A 24,324-nucleotide genomic window follows, 5' to 3' on the forward strand; every position below is an offset into this window, starting at 1 on the left:
AATGCCAAGATTTCAAGAAAGAGAGAGAGAGGGATAGATTGGGAGCTATGGATCTATATTTATATATAGAATCATCAGAAGTTTTTACTCAAGATGTGACTTTAATAATGCATTAGAATTTATTCATATGGTGTCAATTTTTTAAGAGTTCTCCATAACATATATTGTATATTGGAATGTAGTATCACTTCTCAGCCTTTTGCCTAAGATCAAGTGATTACTGAGATTGACTAGGTTGGAATGTTGATGAATAGAAATTTATACAAAAAAAATCATAAAATAGATTACATTAAGGGTTAAATATTGAATTCTATTAGGCTGATTCTCTATAAAATTATACAATTTGCATATAACTTAGTCAATTAAATAATATCAAGCATTACCATTGTTCTACATTTTTTCTTCATGTAATTCACAAATTTTATACTTGTGGTGGAAAAGTCTATGCAGTGATACATTCTTGAAGAAGTGAGGTAATGTGTGTGTAATATGTGAATAGATGCATGGTTCTGACATAACAACTATAATGTCGGAGACTGCTCTTCCAGAATGCTAAAGTTTCCTTTAAATATCCTTAGATTTTATTTGTAAGGGAAAAGAAAAGATTTTGGTCCTTTTTAGCCATTGCCCTCTTCTCCCCCCAAAAATTAGACAATTCTCTCTCATAAAATGGTCGCTTCGGTTTATGTATGTGTGTTTTTATGCTCAATACAATGTTTAAAGATAGTAGAAATCAATCTTTCTTGGATCAAGCATTATTACTGTGTTAAATAGTCTTGGGCAAATCATATCATTCAACAGACTTGTTAAAGGTAAAGAATGCTATTTTGATTATGACAGTCATTAGTATTATTAAAAATAATGACAAAGTTGGCAGTCTTTATCATTGAAACCGTTTTCAGGAGCTAAAATGGGTATAGTATAACTGAGCCTCAATAACTTCACGATCTAAATTGCCATCTTGTTCAACATTCCATTTAATAAGCACAAATTCTTTTAGAAGTTTCCAGGGCAAATTGTTAAGAATAATACTACCCCCTTCTTTTCATAATGGGTATTGAATAATTATCTAGAATCCTTTTCCTATATAAGGAAAAAAATTAAGATAGATATCCTTAAGGAAGGAAGACATCACATCTTCACTTAAAAAGAGATTCTTTAGATGGGTATGCTCATTGCTTTGGTCATCTCTTCATCCCTATCTCACCTTGCACTAGTTCTTTCAATTACAGTGTTATGCTTTGTAAATCATCTACTTTAAAACTCTTCCTCTTCTACCATAATGTGAAAACACTCAAGTCAACACTGAAATGTATCTTAAAATGATATCCTCAGAAATATGCTAATACATGAATCTCAATCCCCATTCAAGTCTTAAGGTCAATTCCTATTTTGCCAACCATCATTTTCATTTAAATAGAGAAAATGTTCTCTGGATCATATGAAAGAGAAAAGAAAAAAAAAGAAAAAGAAAGTTTAGAACATTACACACAGTATGTCTTCTTCCCAAGGCACAGTTGTAAGAGAGGAAAGAGGACAGAAACTTTACATGGGAAAATAAGGAAAGTGGAACATCTTTGATAAAAGGGACACTTAGGCCTTAGTTCCATTTAGTTCACATTCCTGTGACTAAGGAATTGGATTCTTAAAGATTGCAATTAATCTTAATTTACATTTAAATATCCACATTTGGCTGGTGGTTATCAAACTGGACAGTGCTGATTAAGATTGTCATGTTCTCATTTAACTTTGAAAAGCAAAAGTTAAATGTTCTCAATGTAGCATTTGAAATAGATATCAAAGAATAAAACTGATGATCATTCTTTGGGACATTCAGTATTCTTTTTGATAATTTCATATTGTGTATCTTAGTTTCCTGTGTTTTTAACTTCTTTCCTCACTGAATATAATTAAAATATTTTGAAAAGTAATATTTTATATACTTTAAAACTATAATAAATAGAATATAAATATATAATACATACGTAATTTATAAATATATATAAATATATTACATATGCATGCAGTTTTCCTTTTTAAGTAGAATTCCAATAGATATATATGAATAGATTTCATACAATTATTAAATCATTGAGCTGTCCTTAAAACTTGTTTTATATGATAGAACAATGATTTTGGAGTCAAACAAGAGATCAAGTTAGTGTTCTAGGACTACCTGAATGATGTTTAAAGCCTTTCATTTCCTTGTGTATAATTAGGGTTAGTGATGCTTTAAATCCTGTAGAATTGTGGCAAAGATTGAATAAGTTGGTAACATAAAGCATGCTTTGCCTCGCAACGTTTGTTAAGTAGGTGACAGCAGGTATCAAATCTTAATTCTTAATATAGGTCTTATGAATGCAACAGGTTCTTCAAAGGAACATTTTTTTCTTTATTGTAGCCAAAAGTGTAAAATTCCCAGTTCAGCTGAGTGTAAATAATGCTAGTGTGGTTAAATGCTTACTCTGTACAGATACAGGGTGATGCTGTAGGGAACTTCAGTATAACAACCTAAGTATACAGGTTGGGAGATACATATTGGTTTCAAATGTTTAAGAATTGCATCAAGGAGGGGAAAATAAATATGCAATTGTGCTTCCACTTAAGCTTCTAGTTTTTACTTTTGTTAGTAAAACTGTCAAGCCATGTTCCTATTGGTTTCAGATGCAACTAATTCTTTTACCAGAGCCAAACTTTGGGAATGTCCTCATAATTTCAGAGAACTTTCTCTGTAATCTGATAATCACATTAATCAGTCAAAGGGGATGCTAATGTTACCACTGGGATGCCAAAAAAAAGTACAAAAAGACTAATGCTGCATTATACATAACAAGTTTTTAATTCCTTGCCTCCAACTACTGTTCGTGAAATTAATAACCAGTGAGGGTGACTCTCCCATTCTTTTTTTTTTTTTTCAGGCAGAGTTAGACAGTGAGAGAGAGAGGAGAAAGGTCTTCCTTCTATTGGGTCACCCCCCAAATGGCAGCTACAGCTGGCATGCTGTGCTGATCCGAAGGAAGCCAGGAGGCAGGTGCTTCCTCCTGGTCTCTCATGTGGGTGCAGGGCCCAAGCACTTGGGCCATCCTCCACTGCCTTCCCGGGCCACAGCAGAGAGCTGGACTGGAAGATGAGCAACCGGGACAGAATCTGGCGCCCCAACCGGGACTAGAACCCGAGTGCTGGTGTCGCAGGCAGAGGATTAGCCTAGTGAGTCACAGTGCCGGCCTCTCCCATTCCTTTTTAATGAATCCCCCACCCTCACCCCATCAATATCAAATTGCCACTGAGAACTTCCAGGAATACTCACTTCATCTGACACGTGCTGTCTGTAAAGTTAGCAGACCTGGGGTGCATGCAGGCCTGTGGCTCCTCCAGTGCTAGTTTCTGCATTTCCCACAGACTCAACTGTCCTTGACCTATTGTACTTGACAATTTCTTTGAAGTACCTCTAAGATGTTCAGAAACTTTCAAATGTGATTAATATAGTTTCCTTTCTAAGAAAAGTCATAGTTCTCAATGGCCTATTGCATCCATAACCTAGACTAAAGTTAAATATATAAAGAAGGAACTATCAAAATGGTAATATTCTATGAGACTGGTCATTATGATAAGTAATATTGTTCATAAAGTATAGTACTCTTCTAATTGTAGGGAAACCTGCTCTCAGTGGAAGCATAGGTAATTGTTAAAAATCAGCTTTGTTATATCTTGTTAGCAGGTACACTATGTATTCAGGTGTTAATAACAAAAAACCAGTTAAAGTTCTGAGAAGAAACAAACATGTAGGTTTTTTATTAGTTTTTACTGAAAAGGAAATATGTTAAGTATTTTGAAGAACACCTTTAACTTAATTTTTAGTCAGATAACCACAATCCTCTCTCCAAAAAAATCTTGGGTTTGGAATGTTAGCGAACTGTAAATTTAATAGAAGTTTTAGATATGCATTTTTTAAAACAATAGTAATACCCACTAATTGTTTAGAACAAGGTCAGTCTGTGGATGTGTGCATTCACAGTTTACAGTATCTCCAAATGTATAAACTGGGAAACTGGGGGAAAAAAAAAGAATGCTAGGTTGGTTCTGTTTAATAGAATGTGTACTGCATGGCCTTTTGGATATTTTAGGGTATCGACATGGTTATTTAAGATGCTAGTTAAAGCATCAGCTCTGTTAAAAAAAATCGAGCATGATGAGGGAAATCCTACTACCTAAAACCCTCAGGACTATTGATTCTTATAAGCTACTGTTATGATTAAGAGTGTATAACATCTTAACAATCTTTGGATTCTTGCTTTTATAAAATTTTTCCCAATTTGGAAGAATTGGAAAGCTGTAGAGTTTAGTTGGCCCTGGGAAAACTTGCCTCGAAGGACCCATGTTCTCACTTGCAATGCCGTATTTCCAGGTGAACACCGTAACAGCTCTGTGACTGCTCTGCTGTGATATGAATGAGCAGTCATTCAGAAACAGCTGAAAAGGAACCAGTTTGTTTTTTTTCTTTGTTTCATATGATAAAAATTTGATTTATAGATCTAAGGAGTCAAAACAGAGTAGGAAAAGAGAAGTTCAAATTTGGAAACATAGTAGCTAATAAAAAAAGTATGTATGAAACCCAAAGATCAGCTTTCTAAGATGCCCTCCTAAGAGTGTGAAAAATTTAAATACCACAAATTTTCACTTAGTTATTTAAGCATAATTCAGTTATTTAGATGGTCCTATTAACATTTGAACTAAATAACTTTAATAAATTTGTGTATTCAAATTTGGATTATCTGTGTTCTATGAAAGTCGAAACCTCAATGAAAGTTGAAATCTTTATACTCTCAAGATACATAAGGAGATTGCTATCTTTTATTAAAAGCATTTAATCCTAAAATATAGTTTTTTAAACTCAGTAGATACATTCAACACCATCACCAAAATGGACTTCAGAAAGCTGCAACATCTCAATATGGCTCTGTGCTAATAGATATCCGTGAGCCAGTTGTAATAATTGAGCAGCTGAAATGTGACTAGTCCTAATTGAGATGTATTGTAAATGTAACAAACACACCAGATTTAGTACTAAGAAAAGGAATGTAAGCTATATTAATAATTATTTTGTATTTATTATATATTGATAGGATTATATTTTGTATAAGGTTGAATAGAATGCACTAGAGAATGTCACTTGTTTCCTCTTATTTTCTAAATATGGCTACAAAGACATTTTAAAATTATGTTTGGGCCTCTTATGTGTGATTTGTATTCTATTTCTATGGTTCAGCATTGATGCAGAGTTTATACAAAAGAAAAAATCTGCAATTTTAAGAGAAACAATGAGACAGGTATATGTGCATTTTCTATTGCTGCTGTAACAAATTCCTAAAATCTTAGTGGCTTACCACAACACTAATCTATTTTCTTACAGTTTGAGAGGTCAGAAGTCCAAAGTGGATGCCACTGGGCTAAAATCAAGGTATTAGAAAGCTGCATTTCTTTTTGAGGCTGGAAGGGAGAGTCCTTTTTCTTTGCTCAACTACTTGTAACACTAATTCTCTCCATGACTCTCTCTGCCTCTCTGATGCACTTATGAGGACCCTGGTAACAATGAGTCCACATGGACAGACTAACCAGGGTACCCTCCCCATCTCAAGATCAGATGATCTGCTGTTTTCATCTCTTGCCAGATTCCTAGAATTAAGATGTAAGCATCTTTAGGTGACCATTATTCTGCCTCACACAGTGTTAATAATGTACATTTAATTCATTATATAATTATTTGAAAATTCTTTTATCATTGGTGTATCCTGTCTCTCATCTATCTGTGTTTCTACCTATCATCTGCCTGATTCTCCACTTCACAGTGAACTTCAATGCTTTTCTTCAGACCTTTCTATTTGTTTCCTTGTGGTACATGATTTTTCTTATCATCTAAGTTTTCTAAAAGCACCAGAGAGTCTTCATCCCACCTGTGTAATCAAAGCCAAAGCGCATTACGTGATGAAACGGAGAAACTAAGTTGTCCATCTTACTTTGGTAGTTCCAATTAAGAGCAAAATCTCTGTGTATGGCATCATTTGTTAGGTTCTTCAGGTAGATTAACAACTGACACAGCAGCCATACTAGAAAGAAAAGAATGTGAATTCCTGTGGGTGGGCACATTTTTCAGCTTGGATAGAATCAGTAGATCTTTCGTGAAGAAAAGGCTTTGAGACAAAGCCAAACAGAGGAGAGAGGAAAACTGCTTCTCAGTCCCTCCAAGAGACTTTGTTAGTTTAGCACACCTGCTCAGGCCTTTTAAGAGCATCTTGGGACCTGCTACTGTTGGAGGAAATGTGAGATCCCCAAGAAACCGTAGAAATGTGGCAGATATATGTAATATCTTTTTACTTTGTTGGAAACTGAGAAAATTCAGTTTTCTTTTAACAGTATAATAGATGAATCGGGACATCACCATTGTTTTTTTATAATATTGGTGGATAGCCGGACTTAGGGCAATTGATGAAACTATAGCTTTGGAGTCAGAATTTGGCCCTTGCATTTTTATACAAAAGAAACTTGTTTCAAATTAAATGCATCTTTTAAAATCATATATTCTAAATTTCAGTGTTTAAATTATTTTCTTGTTTTCAGTAATGATAATGATTTAGCCAGACTTAAGAAAACTGTTCATTTATCCTATCTGGTGAATAAAGCTAAAGGGGATACTAATTGCCAAGAGGCACAGCAATAAAATCAGTGGACTCTAAACATGGTGATTTAGACACAACCTAGTTACTGTTTTCTTCTTTTTCTGTTTTGGTTTTGTTTTGTCCACCTGATGCAATTAAAAGCAACCGCCTTTTTGAAAGCTTTGCATTATTTCTGTGTAGGTGATTTCATGGAAAATTTACCAGGTAGAGAATGATATTAAGTTGTTGAAGAAGAATACTAACTATATTATAAATAAATTATATATAAATATATATTATATATAATAAATTATATATAAATAAATTATATGATTTACAATGGCCTCTATTTTAAAAATTATATAAACAATATTATGAACTATATATGGAAAGAATTTTTTGACATTAAAGTTAATCTGTAATAATTTCATCCCCAGGTTAGATGATATTCTGTGAGCTTTTAGAAAGCTTTTACTATTGGAAATGTGTTCTGAAAAATTTACAGTTTAAACTATAGCTAATATTATTGAGAACAAAGAAGTGTGGAGGGTAGAATTGCAAATATTCATTCAGCAGGTAAAAGGTAAATTTATAAAACTGGGGGTGAGTATGTTCAAATCTTGAGAACATAATTAAGGGAAAATCTGCTTTACATTTAAATACAGAGATAAATTACACAAAAAAAATTGCTCAATGGGTTTAGACCTTGTTGTCCAAGAGATATATGCCCGCACAAAATTTTTTCCCTAAAATAATGCAGAAAGTATTCAGCGATTTTCTCAGTACAGTTCCACATTAGCTTAGAATGTTGGAGGTGATAAAATGTTGAATTATAAATTTATAATCAAACATTTGAAAATAACACTTAATAAAGAAAGTCCAGAGACTACACAAATGATCCGTTTTTGCCGTCCTTTTTTTTTGTTAGAGGGTGGAAAAGGAAAAAAAAATTAAGTACCCCATGTTTCCTTTCTTTGGTGGAGGTTTAGGCAAATAGATACCAACTTCTAAAATGACCAAAAGTAATAATTAGATGAAAAAGAAGGAACAGTGCTATTGAGCTAAGCAGAATAAGAAATTAAGGTAGGAAATTATGAACTTTGCCAGGAAACTCTGAATTTATTTTGTAAAGTCATGGCCTCTGGAATAGACTTTGAATGCAAGTAGGAGATGGCCAGACTGAGATTAAGGTGAACACTATATACTAGGAAAATAACCTGAGTAACCTGAAGAGCACAGTAGATAGACGCTATGAAATGAAGTGATTGTCTTGATCTCTGGATAGTGGAATAAAATTGAAGAGATTCAAGAGATGTGAATTACTTGGGTGACTTTATGATATTTGTGTTTTTACTTACTGAAAGTGTGCATGATAAACAGGGATGGCAGTGAGGAAGGTAATGACTGAAATACCAGTTGATGTTTCTCATCAGAGTATGGTCAAAATATGATGAAAAGCTCATTCATAGCAGAGTACAGAGTGAAAGGATCTGAGTTCAGTGATCCTTCTCAAAATATGGTCCTTGGATCAGAAGCCTTCATGTCATCTGGCAATTGATCAAGATTGCCAGTAATCTCAGTCCATCCTAGACCTACTGAATTAAAAACTCTGAGTGGGATCCAGTAATCTGTCCTAGCAAGCCTCCGGGAGTCCAAGGCACATTAATATTTGAAGACAATATGTTTCCAGAATGCAGACCCATAATTAAAGAGTTGATTGAACTGGAGGATAAGGAAGGCAGAATGATCAAGAACAGCTAAATTTTCCATTGCAGGCAACTAAGTGAAGAGTGAAGTCATAAAATGAGATAGGATATATGTGGGAGTACCTAAGTTAGGCCAAAAAGTGGGTATTTTTAAAAATATATAATTGGCAAGGAAGCTGTGATGACAAAACTATAGGTCTGGGGTCAGAAGTCAGCAATTGGTCTTTATTAGACCCATGTTTGGTCTCATTTTGGTCACATCCAGTTATTTATGTATTTGTAATTTACTGCTACAAAGTCTGGTTAGAGGCTATGACGCAGTGAGACTATGTGATGTCGCAGAAAGAACCTTGGACTTTCTGGTCAGAAGACCTGAACTTTAACCATGATTGGAGTATCTACAACACTACCTTGCTATGAATACTAGTTCTGTTACCTTTGAGAAGTCACTTAACTTCTAGAGGTCTAGGGTTTCTATTTGTTGCTCTTTGGGGTTTTTATTTTTAAAGATTTATTTATTTATTTGAAAGACAGGGTAACACAGGGAGAGAAGGAGAGGTAGAGAGAGAAAGAGAAGTCCTCCATCCGCTTATTCACTCCTCAATTGGCCACAACGGCCAGAGCTGTGAGGATCCAAAGCCAGGAGCCAGGAGCTTCCTCCGGGTCTCCCATGTGGGTCAGAGGCCCAGGATTAGGGCCATCCTCTACTGCTTTCCCAGGCCATAGCAGAGAGATGGATTGAAAGTGGAGCAGCTGGGTCTTGAATCAGCACCCATATGGGATGCCGGCCCTCCCTGCAGGCGGCGGCTTTACCTGGGCCCCACTCTTTTGGGTATTGTTTCCTTCCCCAACCCCCAATCGAAACAGTGGAAATAGTGTCACAATTACTGTGAAAAAAACAGTAAATGGAAAACAGCATAGTCACTGGAAACAGGAAGCATTTAATAGGTGGTAAATTCATTTCTTGGCTGTTTTCTGATTACAAAGGACTTTTTTTGTGTTGTCCAAAAATTTGGTAGAGAATTAGTGAATTTGTATAAGAGGATGAAGGCGAGAGAACTATTTCTCAGGATACTCCCAAACATGCAGATGAAATCAAGACCAAATAGTTATCTGGAAATACACTTAAATGAAACAGTTCTAAATATGACTTCATATAGTTAATGTCCTAGAGAAAATTCTAGGGCAATATATTTGAAAATATTTACTAAGGGATTGCAGGAAAAATCACTAAGGCTCTTTGGGAAAGACAGGGGACCAAAAGATATATTACATTTCAAATATAAAATAGCAATGCAGTATAATGTTTTGCTATCAGCTACACCAATTAATGCAGATGATGCTAATTAAAAATAAATTTAGAGAGTGATTAGGTTCTCTCACCATTGTTAGGGAGAATTGATTCTTCTATAGATCTAATATGTTAAAGTAAGAAGTTAATGATATATTGATGTATTTTAAAGCACCTAATTTAGATTATAATTCCGAGGAAAACATTTGTGTTAATACTGAATATTAGATGACAAAGTTTTCTCTCAGAAAAGGAATGGCACCATTTGTGTAACCCTAGAGCAAAGCACATGTTGATGTTTCAAATAAATTATTGTGTATGGCTGTATAATCTCAATTTTAGTTTTATAAAACTTATAATACAAGAATTCCATTGCACATGTGCTCATTTATATGGCAGTATACAGCTGTGTGTGGCATAATAACTTTATTTAACAAAATTATGTGCTGTAGAACTTGCTGCAAAAATATCGTGGTCCCATCTGGCCTTGCTTTGCAATTGAGAAGGCTGAAGTGGGCAAAGATTTTCCCAAATTATGAAAATCAACAGTAGATTTTTGCTATCAATTTTAACATTTAGTAAATAAGGTCAATAGGTGTTAACAGATAGAGGGATGTCTTTTTCATGTGGAAAAGTAGTTTCTTTTGGGAAAAACTTATTTTCACTTTAGAAAGAGACTCAAATAATGACACACATCTAGGTGAAATATGAGTGTATTAGCTTTCAGTTAAAATGTTCCTAAAATATTCTATCTTCACCACAATAAACCAGTTGAGTTTTAAACAGACTCCTATAATTCACCAACATTGGACTTAAACGTTCTGTTATCCTGGATAATTATTTTCTGGGAGCTTATATTTGACAAAAATCATGTAATATTTAATTATGCTGTTTGTTGTTTATGGACAAAAACAAATAAGAGACTAAAATAAGTATGAAGTGTGTGAAAGGGCAGGAGACATTGTTTTCTTCTAATACCTTCCTTTTTTCTCTCTAACCTCCCATTCATTTCCTTTAAAAGAGAGAGAAAGAGAGAGAGAGAGAGAACAGCACCTGCTTATCTATATAAAATCTAACAAAACAATTTGGAACAATAGAATATTATGTTCCAAAATTGTGGTTCTTAGGTCTAGTAAAATGACAAAAGTGAAGTGCTGTTATCTTCAGTGTTAATTACTCTGTCTTATAATTATAAGTTTTATGTACATGGGTCTGTATATTCAGATATGCACAAATTTACAAAGAGGGTGACGTTTTAAAAATATGTATTAATTAGGTGATGGAACTATTACTGTGGGCATTGGTAACATGGACAGAACTGTGTTGCTAAAAATATGTGTCTAATGTGTTTTTAAACCCAATATAAGCTCTGAAGCCACCCTCTGCGATGCCAGAATCCCATATGGCCCCAGTCCTGGCTGCTCCATTTCTAATCCAGCTCCCTGCTTGTATGCTTGGGAAAGCAGTGGAGGGTGGCCTAAGTGCTCTGACCCCTGTACCCAAGTGGGAGACCTGGATGAAGTTCCTGGCTTCAACCTGGCCCAGCCCTGGCTATTGTGGCCATTTGGGGAATGAACCAGTGGATGGAAGATCTCTCTTTCTCTCTCTCTCTTTCTTTCTATCTCTAGTTCTGACTTACAAATAAATAAAATAAATCTTAAAAAAATTACAGTAAGTACATATTGGCTAGATAATAAACCATCCATAAGAAAAGCCTGTGGGTAAAACAAAAAATTTCATAAAATGTCTCAGCCTGGTAACCACAGATAGGTAACATATTTTTATTAAAAAAATCACAAAATAATAAGCCAAATATTGTGCATATTTTGGTAGGAGTGCTACAGTAGCCCTCAGAACATATTTTAGTTGTGTAAATATCAATTGTTCCAAAAGAAATCCTAAAGCATATGTTTAAGAACACACAATTAGTAAGATTAATAAAAGCACATATAATCAATATGCATTTGCACTCATATACATAAAAGGAGGGTTTTTTAAACTAAATTAGACCTCAGTTTTTGTTAATCATGTGTTGGTGTTTCTGTATATAGTTACATATCCAATGTGTGTGATGACCATTGTACAAACACACAAGCTGAGTTCATGTACACATTTATCAGTTCAGATTTATACTTTAAAAGGAAATTTTAAAACATTTTTACTAATAACAGCAATTAAATCATGAGGTAAAGAATGAATGAGCCAAAGTCTGGTTATAGAGAAGCCAACTGGAGTAGTACTTTGTTGTTTTGTTGTTGTTAAGAAGCGTTAGATAAATGAAGGTGAAAATCCAATGATGTGTTCATATTTAATGTCATAACAACAATATTTACCCCTACTTCTATGATTAATCCTGCAGTTATTTTCTTAACAAGCATAATATTGAAGTCCAAATAACCAGTTACAAACAACAACAAGGCAACAAAAGCATCATTTGGGTATATTTTTTAAAACTAATTATAAACTCCAAAAATAATGAGTAAGTATGCTGAACCAATGTGATTGAAAATACCTTCTTTTTATGTATAAAACAAACTGTTTTGTTGTTACAAAGAGCCATATAAAACAGCCATTCACCACATCCGCTCATTCTGTCAATTGTTTTTTTCGCCTAATTGAGAATCATCAACATGCTCTTAAATGCACATAGTTGAAAAATACTAACTGGAACAATAGAGTGATCTTTAGCCAATACCAGCATAGAGAACAAGAAATATTTGAGTCAAAATATAATTCTGGGGTAATGTGTTTAAAATGATAAGTGTCTCAGGTACTATGTTTCACTAGAAGTACATGTTCACAGTTCCAGACACAGGGATCCTATTGGAAGCACTGTGCATGATTTAATAGCAGTTAATAGCCCAGCGATTTCTCTGCACCATTCAAATTATTCCAACTATTTCATGTGGATCAGTCTTTAAAGAAAATTGGTATAAATAAGCCTGCTAGAATTATGGACTCTACTTAGATGGCTCTTGAGTATAGCAGACAAGACTTTTGCAATGATGCTAGCAGAATTAGTTTCTGATGCATGACTTGAGTAGGAATAGAGGAATAATTCAAGAAAATGGGAAATGCATTGTATAAAGAAAATAACGAAATTTCACTGAACTTTTTTTTATTTCTTTAAATAAAACCATGCTTTAGTAATTAATGCAAATTATCCTTCAATTTTGGTATGAAATTATTATTCCTTGATGTATTCTCAGCTCAACTTAGAGAAAAATCAAGTAGGAGAATGATGCATGTGTCTGATATATTGATTCTGCCTATAGTTATAGCCCCAAATATTTTGACATGTGCATTCCTTGTAATATCTGAGGCTCTTTTCCATTTATAACCATAATCCCCCACTGAGATCATGGCTTGTGCTGATGCCAGCCTCTACCTCTCTCTTAGCGGTCAAAACAAAGTCTTTCTTGGATTTTAATTAATATAAACTTTAGCTCTATGTAGATGACTTTTCTTAAACTTTAATATTTCCATAGATAAGTGCATCACTTTTAAACTTATACCTACTTTCACATAATTCATTCATAAGCAGTATTTTGAAATGGCTCAGTGGCCTAGAAAAAATAAAGTCAGCCTAGTTGAACATTTTTTTAAAGATACTTACCAACTGCTTATTTGCTTTAAACCTCTCCATCAATGCCTTATCATCAACAGCATTTGTTCATTTAATCGTGTTACCTTTGGAGTCTTTCTTCCTTGGCAGACTTCCCAACAGAAAGATTTTGCTTCTGTTGGCAATGAAGAGGTTGAAAGCGAATCTGAAGTAATAACATCTTACTCATTGGGAAATTGTCCAGAAGGGACCATGATATCTGAATGAAGCTTCCCCACTGTAAACACTGCACCACAAAACAATACAATTTTTTTTTCCTTAGCAGATGCATCTGCCCTCTATTGGTTCTAACACTCATATTTTCATTACTCATAAAATATACTTCTTCATTTTAAGTGTCACTAAATAGAATAAGGTGTCTTGCCTTTTGTACAGCTCTAGCACTAGTATTGTAGAGGCACCTAGAATCCAGCAGTAGGTTCTAAGGGTGAAATAATGGCAATCTCTTTTTTTTTTTTTTTTTTTTTGAGGCCCAAGAAAGCAAATGTGCAAAGTTGTTAAGGATTTAAAGGAGAACGTCTATGCGGGCTTAAAAATTTAACTTCAAAAATATTGTGATCATATTTTCTGTTATCTCATGGCTGTGGAAAATCCAATCTACAAAAAATGGCACATTGGAGAGGAGAGATATTTTTTTGTTTCATTCTACATGTAATTTATGACTGTATCCTATATGCTGAATTCTACTAAGTTTTACAGATCAGAGAGGGATGGGATGGTGGACACACACACACACACAGTAAAAGAGAAAGAGACAGAAACAAAGATAGAATCAGAAAGAGAGATATGGCCTAAAAAATAAAAATTTAAAGGAACAAGCCATATACTCATCCAATACTAAACTATGAAGTACAGACAATGCTAAAATACTGAGTATGACTAATAATAATAATCCAAAATTCATAAACATTCTACATTCACTATATGTCAAACACTATACAACATACTTTAATATTTCTTTTTGTTTTGTTTTGTTTTGTTTTTTTTTGACAGGCAGAGTGGACAGTGAGAGAGAGACAGAGAGAAAGGTCTTCCTTTGCCGTTGGTTCACCCTCCAATGGCCGCTGCGGCCGGCGCACCGTGCTGATCCGATGGCAGGAGCCAGGTACTTGTCCTGGTCTCCCATGGGGTGCAGGGCCCAAACACTTGGGCCATCCTCCACTGCACTCCCTGGCCACAGCAGAGAGCTGGCCTGGAAGAGGGGCAACCGGGACAGAATCTGGCGCCCCAACCGGGACTAGAACCCGGTGTGCCAGCGCCGCAAGGCGGAGGATTAGCCTAGTGAGCCACGGCGCCAGCCTGTTAATATTTCAACGATCCTATGAAGTAGGAACTGTAATTACTTAGTTTGGCCAAGGTCACACAGCTTTTTGACCAATAATAAAAAACGGACAGTGTGGCTTCACATCACACAGGATGAATACACACAAAAGCAAAACACAAGAGATGTCCTTAAAATAGTTATTGGTGACTTTATGACATGAAATAGTATTTATTGAAAACTGGTCAAATGAAATTTCTCAATTTAATGTTTTTTTTTTTTCTTTCGAGAAAGTGTGTTTAATTGTATTTAGAAGACACCCTGCAGGGTTTCTTGACTTTGAAATGATTTCTCTTGTAAACCTATTTAGTAAAACATAAACTGCTTTGCAGATGTTACTTGTTTTATCCACTGTTGAAGTTTTTATGAGGAATTGATTGTTGCTCGAGCTGGAAGCGACACTCCTTTATACTGATTTGCTGTGCACCCTGCCCAGCCATGGACTTGACCCTGTCAGTGATGGAGCTGCACAGAAGCTCACATGAATGGAGGTTTCCCCAGCAAAGTCTCTCTGGCAGCGTAACAGTTGTCTGCCCATCAACATTCAAGGAAGCTTGCTCCACTGTTCTATCACCACTCCTTCAGGAAGGGGTCACCAGATGAACTGGAAAGAGAAAGTCCAAGATCTAAATGATTTATAAGTGAGTTCTACCTACCTACCTATTCTGATAGGATATAGCACAATGTGGTTTCAAAACTTTTAAGATTTTTCTCCTCAAATTTGTTAACATTATTTTGTTGATAATCACACAAAATACTTTTTAAATTTTTATAAGAAGTTGATACAGACTGATTTATTATTTAACAATAAAAATATACAGCAAACATAATCTATCAAATATGGTAACCACTAGCTATGTACAGCTATTTACACTTAAATTAAAATCAAATAAAATTTAAAAATCATGCCTTAGCCACATTAGCTCATATTTTACAGGGCATTTCTATCATTGCAGAAAGTTCAGTTGGGTGTTGGTGCTGGTGTCAAGTCATCGTTAACAGGTCAAGCAGAAATTCAATTACCTGGATTGCAGCGTACTTTTATCACTAACTGACAGTGTGCCCTTGGACAAGTCATCCTGAGGCTCATTTCTTCATCTGCCAAGTCGGGAGGGTAATAATGGCTATTCATGGTGTTGTCACGAGAATTAAATGTGATCATATACAAAAGTACTTAGATCAGTATCTGGCACAAATTAAGGGAAAAATAAATTTTGTCTTTTATCATTAAGGACTAGGCATGTTTTTAGAGCCATTAAATGAATTGCTTGTAAAAGAGTAAGTTGCACTTCCTGGCATCAAGATCAATAAGATAATAGGCTCCTATAAGGTTTAATTGTAAAACATTTTTGCTTCTGTATATTCAACATATGAGTATTTTGTCCATTTTCTAAAGAGATTTAAGATTATTAACTCTTATTTAAAGCACAAATGAACATAAATAAAAGTGGTTAGCTTATTTTAAGCAGATAAACCTCAATTGATGAGAAGAGTGAAATTAAAGTGAAGATTATAATAAAGGAAGGTATTACAACCACACAGTGACAGGTCTGAGCTGAGAAACCCAATAGCCATGAACAAAGAGACTTTTATTGAGGCATAATTTTAGTTTTTTTTTTTTTAATTTAGATGAGATCCTGTAAATGTAAGTTTCAAAGTTGTATTCAAGTGCAATGTGAATTTATTAGCCCATTCTCCCTAAGAAACAGAACCTTATAAATATGGGCAGAAAATGCTCAATTACTAACAGCTCTATTATTAGCTTATTATTATTTGCATTTTTAAAAAAAGCAGAAATAATCAATGGGACTTATTGACTATTTAAGGAAAAACTACCTGGAATTAGCTTAGGGAAACACCTTAACACTATCTTATTAGTGAGGCCCTAATAAAACTTCGTGGTTACAAGCACTGAAAAAGTTGAGTCTGGTGGCTTGGATCAAATTTGTCTCCTAGATTACAAATTGAGCAATTTGGGAAATTACTTAATTCCTCTGTGCCTCAATTTCCTATATGTAGAATGAAGATAATTATAAATTCCTGGTTTTAGTGAGAATAAATTAATTGATACTTTTAAAGTGCAGCACCTGATTAGTGCATATGCAATACATGCCATATTCAGTATTAACCAAGAGCATTGGAATGACTGCTCTAATTTTGGAAAATTATCTTAATTCCCCCTTCCTGCATTTGCTTCCTACTAATTTGGATTAGAAACATCTCGTCAGTTGTTGGCATTGCAAAGATTATCACAGCTTAACAGGATACATTATAGCATTTCAGTGTAAAGTATAAGAATTTTCTAAAAATTCTATGCATATTTCATTTGTTTTGATGCAGTTTAAGAACAAACAATTTTATGGGGTTTTATTTTGTTGTATTGTTCTTAAATATTTGATCTCATTCTAGGGCAATTATCTAAATAGTTTTCTAGTTTTAAGGAAAAGAAGAATATGTTAATGGAAATTACTTAGAGAAACCTGAGTAAATGTAGTAATTGTGTGCCATTTGTAGTAAGAAAATTAGATAGTGCACTTCCAATGATTCAATAATTAAATATGTATTTATTAAATCAATTGTAATAGCTTTTGTATATGACCTCAGGATTCAAAGACCGCCACATTGTGATTAGCCTTGAAACTTTATTGAAAATCAAATTACAGAGTCAACTTTCTTTCTATATTGCTTGAAGTTGCATCACCATGAAACCTCGTGGTATAAGATGCTTGCCTGTGACAATTATAATGCTCTACATCACTGCAGTGTGTCGCGGGGTGGGAGTCGTAAAAGGAGTAGGAGAAATGTCATGAAAAGTTGGCAATAAACAGAAACAGAGAATTACCTGTGGGAAATTGTCGCTCCCCCTCTTCGTGGAGGAGCAACACTGAACCCTGCGCTGTTCTTTCGTCTGCTCGGCCCTCCCCGGGTTTGCTGCTGGTTCTTCCCGGGTTGGCTACTATCCCTTCCACCTCCGTGGAAGGGCGGTTCCCCCTGGCCACTTTCCCCACTTCCGCAGGGGAGCGGCACACCGCCAGCCGGCTCTTCTCGGGGGCTGCACAGGTGTTCCTTCAGCTAGATGTTCCCCTTAGATGTTCCTGGTGCATGCCGTCTCTCTCCTCCTTTATAGTCCTCCTCTGCCAATCCCAACTCGGCTGCCCACACGCCGAGTACGCTGCTCTCCTCCAATCAGTAGCAAGTCCTGCTGTTTATTGGTTGAACTGGAGGCAGCTGTGCGGAAGCTGTTTACTTCTCTCCCAGCGCCATATTGTGGGAGAGCAGATGCATAGAATAAGTCTTAATTCCAGTAACTCAGTCTAGTCCGGTTTGCTCCCCACAGATCCCCCTTTCTTTTTATTTTTGGCGTTGATACGCGCCTGTCTTCGGTGTCCCGCAGCACACACTCTGCTCTACTTGCTAGAGTTGCCACAGGTTCTTACAAGTCCTATCAATCAGGCAAACCGAATCCGGGTCCTCTCTTCGCCATGTTGTGAGGAGGTTTTTAGGCGCTGATGCGTGCCTGTGTTCGGTGACCTGCGGCTCATACTCTGGTCGAGCCGCCTGCTGGCGCTTACCGCCTTAATCAGGCAGACCGAATCCAAGCCTCCTAATTGTTGTATTGTGGGGAGGCCTTACTGATGTTAATTCGTGCCTGTCTTCGGTGACCTGCGGCGCATAAGCTGCTAGCCGCCGCAGGTGCTCATCGCCTCCCTAATCAGGCAGACCGAATCCAAGCTCTCACATTGTAGTGTTGAGGGGAGGCCTTTCTATTTCTCTATTTCTCTATCTCCGGGCATTCCTATTTCTCCCATTTTACTTCTATCTTCCAGCATTCCTATTTCTCTCATCTTACTTCTAAACTTCTGCTTCTCTTATCCCCGCGGCCTCCCAGCGGCGCTCGCCCCGAGGCTGCTTCTCAGCACCTCGCCCCGCGGCAGCTTCACGGCTCTGCGCGGCTTCCCGGCGCCTCGCCCCGCCGGCGGGTTCCCGGCTCTGCGTGCACGCTCCGCGGTCTCCACGCACTTCGCGCCCGCACCACGGCCTCGCGCCAGCCCCACGTTCCCTATCTATTCACGCCCCGTGCTCTCTCTGCACGCGGCGGCTTCTGCGAATGTTTCTGCCACCACCGGCATTCAATCCAAGTTCCCCGGACTAACCTGGCGAATTCCAACCTGGCGGCCCACGTCTCTGCTTCTGGTTCCAGATCTTTGCCTCTTGCTCCCCGGGCTGACTTGAAGAATTCCAAGATGGCTTGGCCTGCACTCGCGGCTTCATCCTCCCTAACATTTTTCTCTACCCGGTATGTTTCCTTAAGTTTTCTTCCAACAATATTCCTCTCATTTCTCCTGGCTACTCCCCACAGTCCGTATCCGAGTCCAAGCCTCCTCCAGGTTTCACTTTCGCTTTCAATCTCCTAGCTTCCCCGCCATAGTCCGCATCCGAGTCTATGAAAGCTTTCACTTTCGCTTTCAATCCTAACTTCTTTCCCACAGTCCGTATCCAAGTCTATGCCTAGGCTTTCAATAGCTTCTTCCGGCACCTTTCTCGTCTGGCTTTCCCCTAGGCTGTTTGCTAGTCTCTCTCTCCGGCATTCTCCACTTCTTCCCGTTTCTTCCCTCCTAGGTTTCCTATCCGAGTCACGGCACCATTATGTCGCTCCCCCTCTTCGTGGAGGAACGACACAGGACCCTGCGCTGTTCTTTTGTCTGCTCGGCCCTCCCCGGGTTTGCTGCTGGTTCTTCCCGGGTTGGCTACTATCCCTTCCACCTCCGTGGAAGGGCAGTTCCCCCTGGCCACATTCCCCACTTCCACAGGGGAGCGGCACACCGCCGGCCGGCTCTTCTCGGGGGCTGCACAGGTGTTCCTTCAGCTAGATGTTCCCCTTAGATGTTCCTGGTGCATGCCGTCTCTCTCCTCCTTTATAGTCCTCCTCTGCCAATCCCAACTCGGCTGCCCACACGCCGAGTACGCTGCTCTCCTCCAATCAGGAGCAGGTCCTGCTGTTTATTGGTTGAACTGGAGGCAGCTGTGCGGAAGCTGTTTACTTCTCTCCCAGCGCCATATTGTGGGAGAGCAGATGCATAGAATAAGTCTTAATTCCAGTAACTCAGTCCAGTCCGGTTTGCTCCCCACAGGAAATGGCAGCTGATGTGGTATTAAGACAGAAGGCAGGAACTGTGTAGCAGCTGCAGGAGGCAAAAGATGCATTAGTCAAGTGAATTATGGAAAAAGATAAAGTCAAATTTCAGAGGGATGCTAATATTTTCTCTACTGTTACTAATTTTTATTTTTTGAGATATATCATTTATTATTTACATTTTTTTTTGTTTTTGGTGGTTTGTGACTAAGGTGACAAAAATTGGAGTTTTAAATTTTAGAGGAAAATATACATACACAAATGATTAATTTAGGGAATGATACTGTGGTTCACAAAACACAGACTTATTTTCATTTGGTGAACTTGAAAGATTTACTTGTGCGTGGAATTCTCACATATCAGTGTCCGTTTGTTTTCTAAACCCATGAATTAGTCCTTGCAGTGTGTTTTCTTATTTTACTTGTACATTTTTTACTACACACTCTGGTGAAAAGAAAAGTACTACCAAAATTTTAAATGAGGATGGATTTTTTTCTTTTCCTGTCTATTTCTTGTTAATTTCTAGGATCTCTTCTTTAAGACACCAGCTATAAAATAGCCTTTGAAGACCCAATTTAACAACTGTTTGTTCTGTTTTATAAAATCAATGAACAATGCTGTATTTTTCTATCTCCTACACCCACAGATTGTCTTCTCTTTATTTTTCACACTTCAGTAGAGTTTGTATGAAGGAAAAATCCCTTCAAAAAGTAATTTTATAGGAAAAATTCCTCTTAACCCAACATAGGTCTCAGATCTTGTTTTCAACTTGGATTCTTCTTTCTGCTATATTCTCAAATTTGCAGAATACAAATTATGTCATTTTAGGTAAGTCCCCTGTTGCCACACTTTATGTCCCATCAGTCATAGAGCATTGTGCACCTGTGTTCAATCAGGGTGCTTAAATAATCAAAATGGAGAGAAGTTTGGAAAATCATTGATACATAAGTAAAAGACTTGATAAATGAGTCTGGTTTTCTATAACATCAATTCCAAGTAATTAAAATATAAAATAATATTAACATTGAAATATTATATTATGCTTAATATGTTAGATATTTTTTAAAAGATCAGTTTTATTCAAGTAATAAATTGTCAAACAGATCACTTGAACAGCACAATGTTTCTTTTAGGCCATTTGTTCCACCTGCTGCCACATTTTGGTACTGGAAAACCACACTCAAATTACTGGAAATAGTGAAGCAGCTATTTGGAGGATCAGTAGAGATATTTTTAGGTTTATTGAAAGCCAATTACTGATTCACAATAAAATTGAAAGTAACACCTACAAACACACACAGAGACTCAGATATTATTATTGGGATTAAGAAAACAAAATTTTTGAACAAGATTGTCCCAGAGTTGTGGCAAAGACCAACACTGTTGTGGTAGCAATTCTGAAAAAATCATTTTAATTCTTATTTATTTATTTTTATAACAACTTAACAAATTTTATTAATATAAAGAGAACAGATTTCATGCATTCCCTAGGTACAATTCCAAGAAGACAACCACAGTTCCCTCACTCCATTGTTCCCCCGGAATACTCATTCGCTTCCCCTTCTTAACCACTTTTTGCAAAGACATTATTTTAAATCCACTCTGTATTCATAGGCTTAATTCCCCACTGATTATAATATTCAACAAGGAAAAAGTAGGAAGACCATAGTTCGACAGGAGTATAAACAAGGGCTAAAAATGGTAGGTAGTTGTATCCCAAAATGTCCATTTCATTCCTATACATTTTTTATATTTCATATTAACTGCCACAAATCAGAGAAAACATGATATTTGTCTTTTTTGAGGCTGGCTTATTTCACTTTTTAACTAAGCATAATGGTTTCAGGTTGCATCCATTTTGTTGCAAAAGACAGGATTTCATTCATTTTATGGCTGAGTAATGTTCCACAGTGTGTGCATGTGTGTGGGTGTGTGGGTGTGTGTGTGTGTCTGTGTGTATACATACCACATTTTTAAAGATTTATTTTATTTTATTTATTTATTTATTTGAAAGAGTTACAGAGAAAGGTAGAGCCAGAGAGAGAGAGAGAGGTCTGTCATCCGTTGGTTCGCTCCCCAAATGGCTGCAATGGCCAGAGCTTAGCTGAAATGAAGGCAGGAGCCAAGAGCTTCTTCCAGGTCTCCTATGCAGGCTGCAGGAGCCCGAGCACTTGGGCCATCTGCTGCTTTCCCAGGCCATGAGAGAGAGCTGGATCAGAAGCAGAGCAACTGAGATCCGAACCATTGGCCATAAGGGATGCTGACACTGCGGGCTGGGGCTTTAACCCACTGTGCCACAGTGCTGGCCCCTACTTCACATTTTTGTTATACAGCAATCAGTTGATGGACATCTGGATTGATTCCATACCTTATCTATTGTGAATTGAGTTGCAATCGGGGGTATAAATCACTCTTTTGTATGCTGATTTCATTTTGTTTGGGTAAATTCCCAGGAGTGGAATAGCTGGGTCATTTGATAATCTATTTTCATATCTCTAGTAAATCTCCATACTGTCTTCATAATGGTTGTACTAGTTTATATTTACACCAACAATGGATTAGGGTACCTTTTCCCCTACATCCTCACCAGCATTTATTGTTTTTGATTTTTGGATAGCCATTCTAACTATGATTAGGTACAACCTCATTGCACATTTTTTCATGTGTATGTTGACCATTTGTGCGAAAAACTCTTATCAAGCAAAACTGCAATTGCTGAATTGGAATTACCCTGAGATATAGAGGTTCATCATTAGTTTCAAGTTAATTGTTTTATCAGAATATATTTTGGATTCATGCATATATTTACTGTCTCCATCCTCGGTCTACACAGCAAATATATCTAAGATATTTTCAGAAAATTTATTCGGGGATGGCTTCCACAATGACTAGATATAAATATTTTCTTTATATGAAAACAAACCCCATCTTTAGGTTGGCCTGAAGCCTCCTGTTCAGGTTGATAAAGATAGAGCTGAAAAGTTGATATTCATTGACTTGCTGAGGCAAAGATGACTTTTCCGGTAAAACTCCAGAAAGCAATTCTTAGGAGGCAAAACTTTTTTATTGACATAGGGCCAAAGGTGAATATTTTTGGGTGTTTGTATAAAAGTAGCTTTGCCACTTCTAAATTATATACTAGAAAGAAGGGGGGAGGAAATGTGTTCCCCCTGAATCACGATTCTCAGTTTCTTATGCCTGCAAAATCCAAAAAGTGCCATGTGGTATAAACCTCAAACTTGGAATATTGTCCGCCTTATTGTGTTGAGAAAAATGTATTGAGAGCAAAAGCAATCTACATTCACATTTATAAAGCTGAGAGTTTTGAAATTCATGCTTGGGTGAGCACCATAAAAGTATTTTTCTTGGCTTCTCAGAATGACTTTCCTATTACGAGGCTCCATCAAAGAGCTACAAACTTAAGGGAAATTAAAGGTTTAAATAGAAATAACCTATTTGATGTAAACCTTCTTTATCTAGCCTTAATAATGTTTTTAAATTTTTTGTTTGTTTTGTATATTCTTTGAATCTTGAACTCCTGTTCTTTTCCTTTTAAAGTAAGTAAATTAAATCATTTTACTTAATGATTGCAACAGGTCTAAAAAAATTGGAACATAAAAGTTTATGTAAGGTGTATCAATAAAAACCAATTTTATCTTGATCTCTACTCTGCTGATGCCATAAGCTAAAAGTCAAAAATTACATTTTTAGAAGTGCTCTAACTCAGAGCTTGTGCTTGTACATTAAGAACATATTTACATTTCCTCTAATCATAAGGCAATACTCGGAAGCATTTTGAAAGAAAATATGATCTTATAATAACTTGTCTAAGTTTCATATTTTGTCAAGTGCTTTAGTACGTGTAATAGTTTCCAAAGGAGGCAGCTAGGGACATATTCAATCATACCTCCACCTACAGGAAATAATAATGGAAAATGTATAAAAATAATTTGATAATTTTAGCCTCACTTTTTCCAATCTACGATTAAAATGTAAAAGGATTAGGATGATAATTCCAGACTGTAATTTTGAAAACATGTTATATGTACTTGATAGAAAATAAATGCCAGTCAGCTCTTTTCCCTGATAAAATATATTTTCCCTCATAGCCAAATAGGCTTTTTTCCTCTCCTGTACCCATACAGAAAATCAAGCCCATCATCTTTCTGTAGTTTATATATATATATATTATATGTAATATACTATAAAATATATTCCATATAATATCCCTGAATTAACCACTATGGTCAAAATACACCAAGGTAAATATCAGACAATAATTTCCATTGACAAGGTCAACCGCAAGGTTACAGTTTTGTAGCAGGTGTGCAATATATTGACGGATTATTCATAAAAGGAATCAAAAGGGAAGATAACAAATGCATTGAGCTATTTTTATAGGAAGATATTACAGAACTGTGCTGTATGAGAAAGTGCATCAAATTGCTTTTTCATTCAGTATGTCAACTGAAATATGGACAGTGTTCTTGGAACTTGGTGTCTTAGTAAAATTCAACATGGATTTTTTTATTCTTGATGTCTGGCTCCTTTCCAGTCATGAAAATGTCTAGTGAAGTATCTTGAATTACAAACT

At 36.3% G+C, this 24,324-nt stretch overlaps 1 protein-coding gene across 8 annotated transcripts in view; it reads left to right on the top strand.

Annotated features, from left to right (window-relative positions):
- Positions 1-24,324, top strand: part of PCDH7 (protocadherin 7) — a 439,164-nt gene that overhangs the window by 279,607 nt on the left and 135,233 nt on the right. The window lies entirely within an intron of this gene.

This window comes from Oryctolagus cuniculus, chromosome 2 (assembly GCF_051225735.1).
Source record: "Oryctolagus cuniculus isolate XC-2025 breed Fujian yellow rabbit chromosome 2, ASM5122573v1, whole genome shotgun sequence".
NCBI classification, from domain to species: Eukaryota; Metazoa; Chordata; class Mammalia; order Lagomorpha; family Leporidae; genus Oryctolagus; species Oryctolagus cuniculus.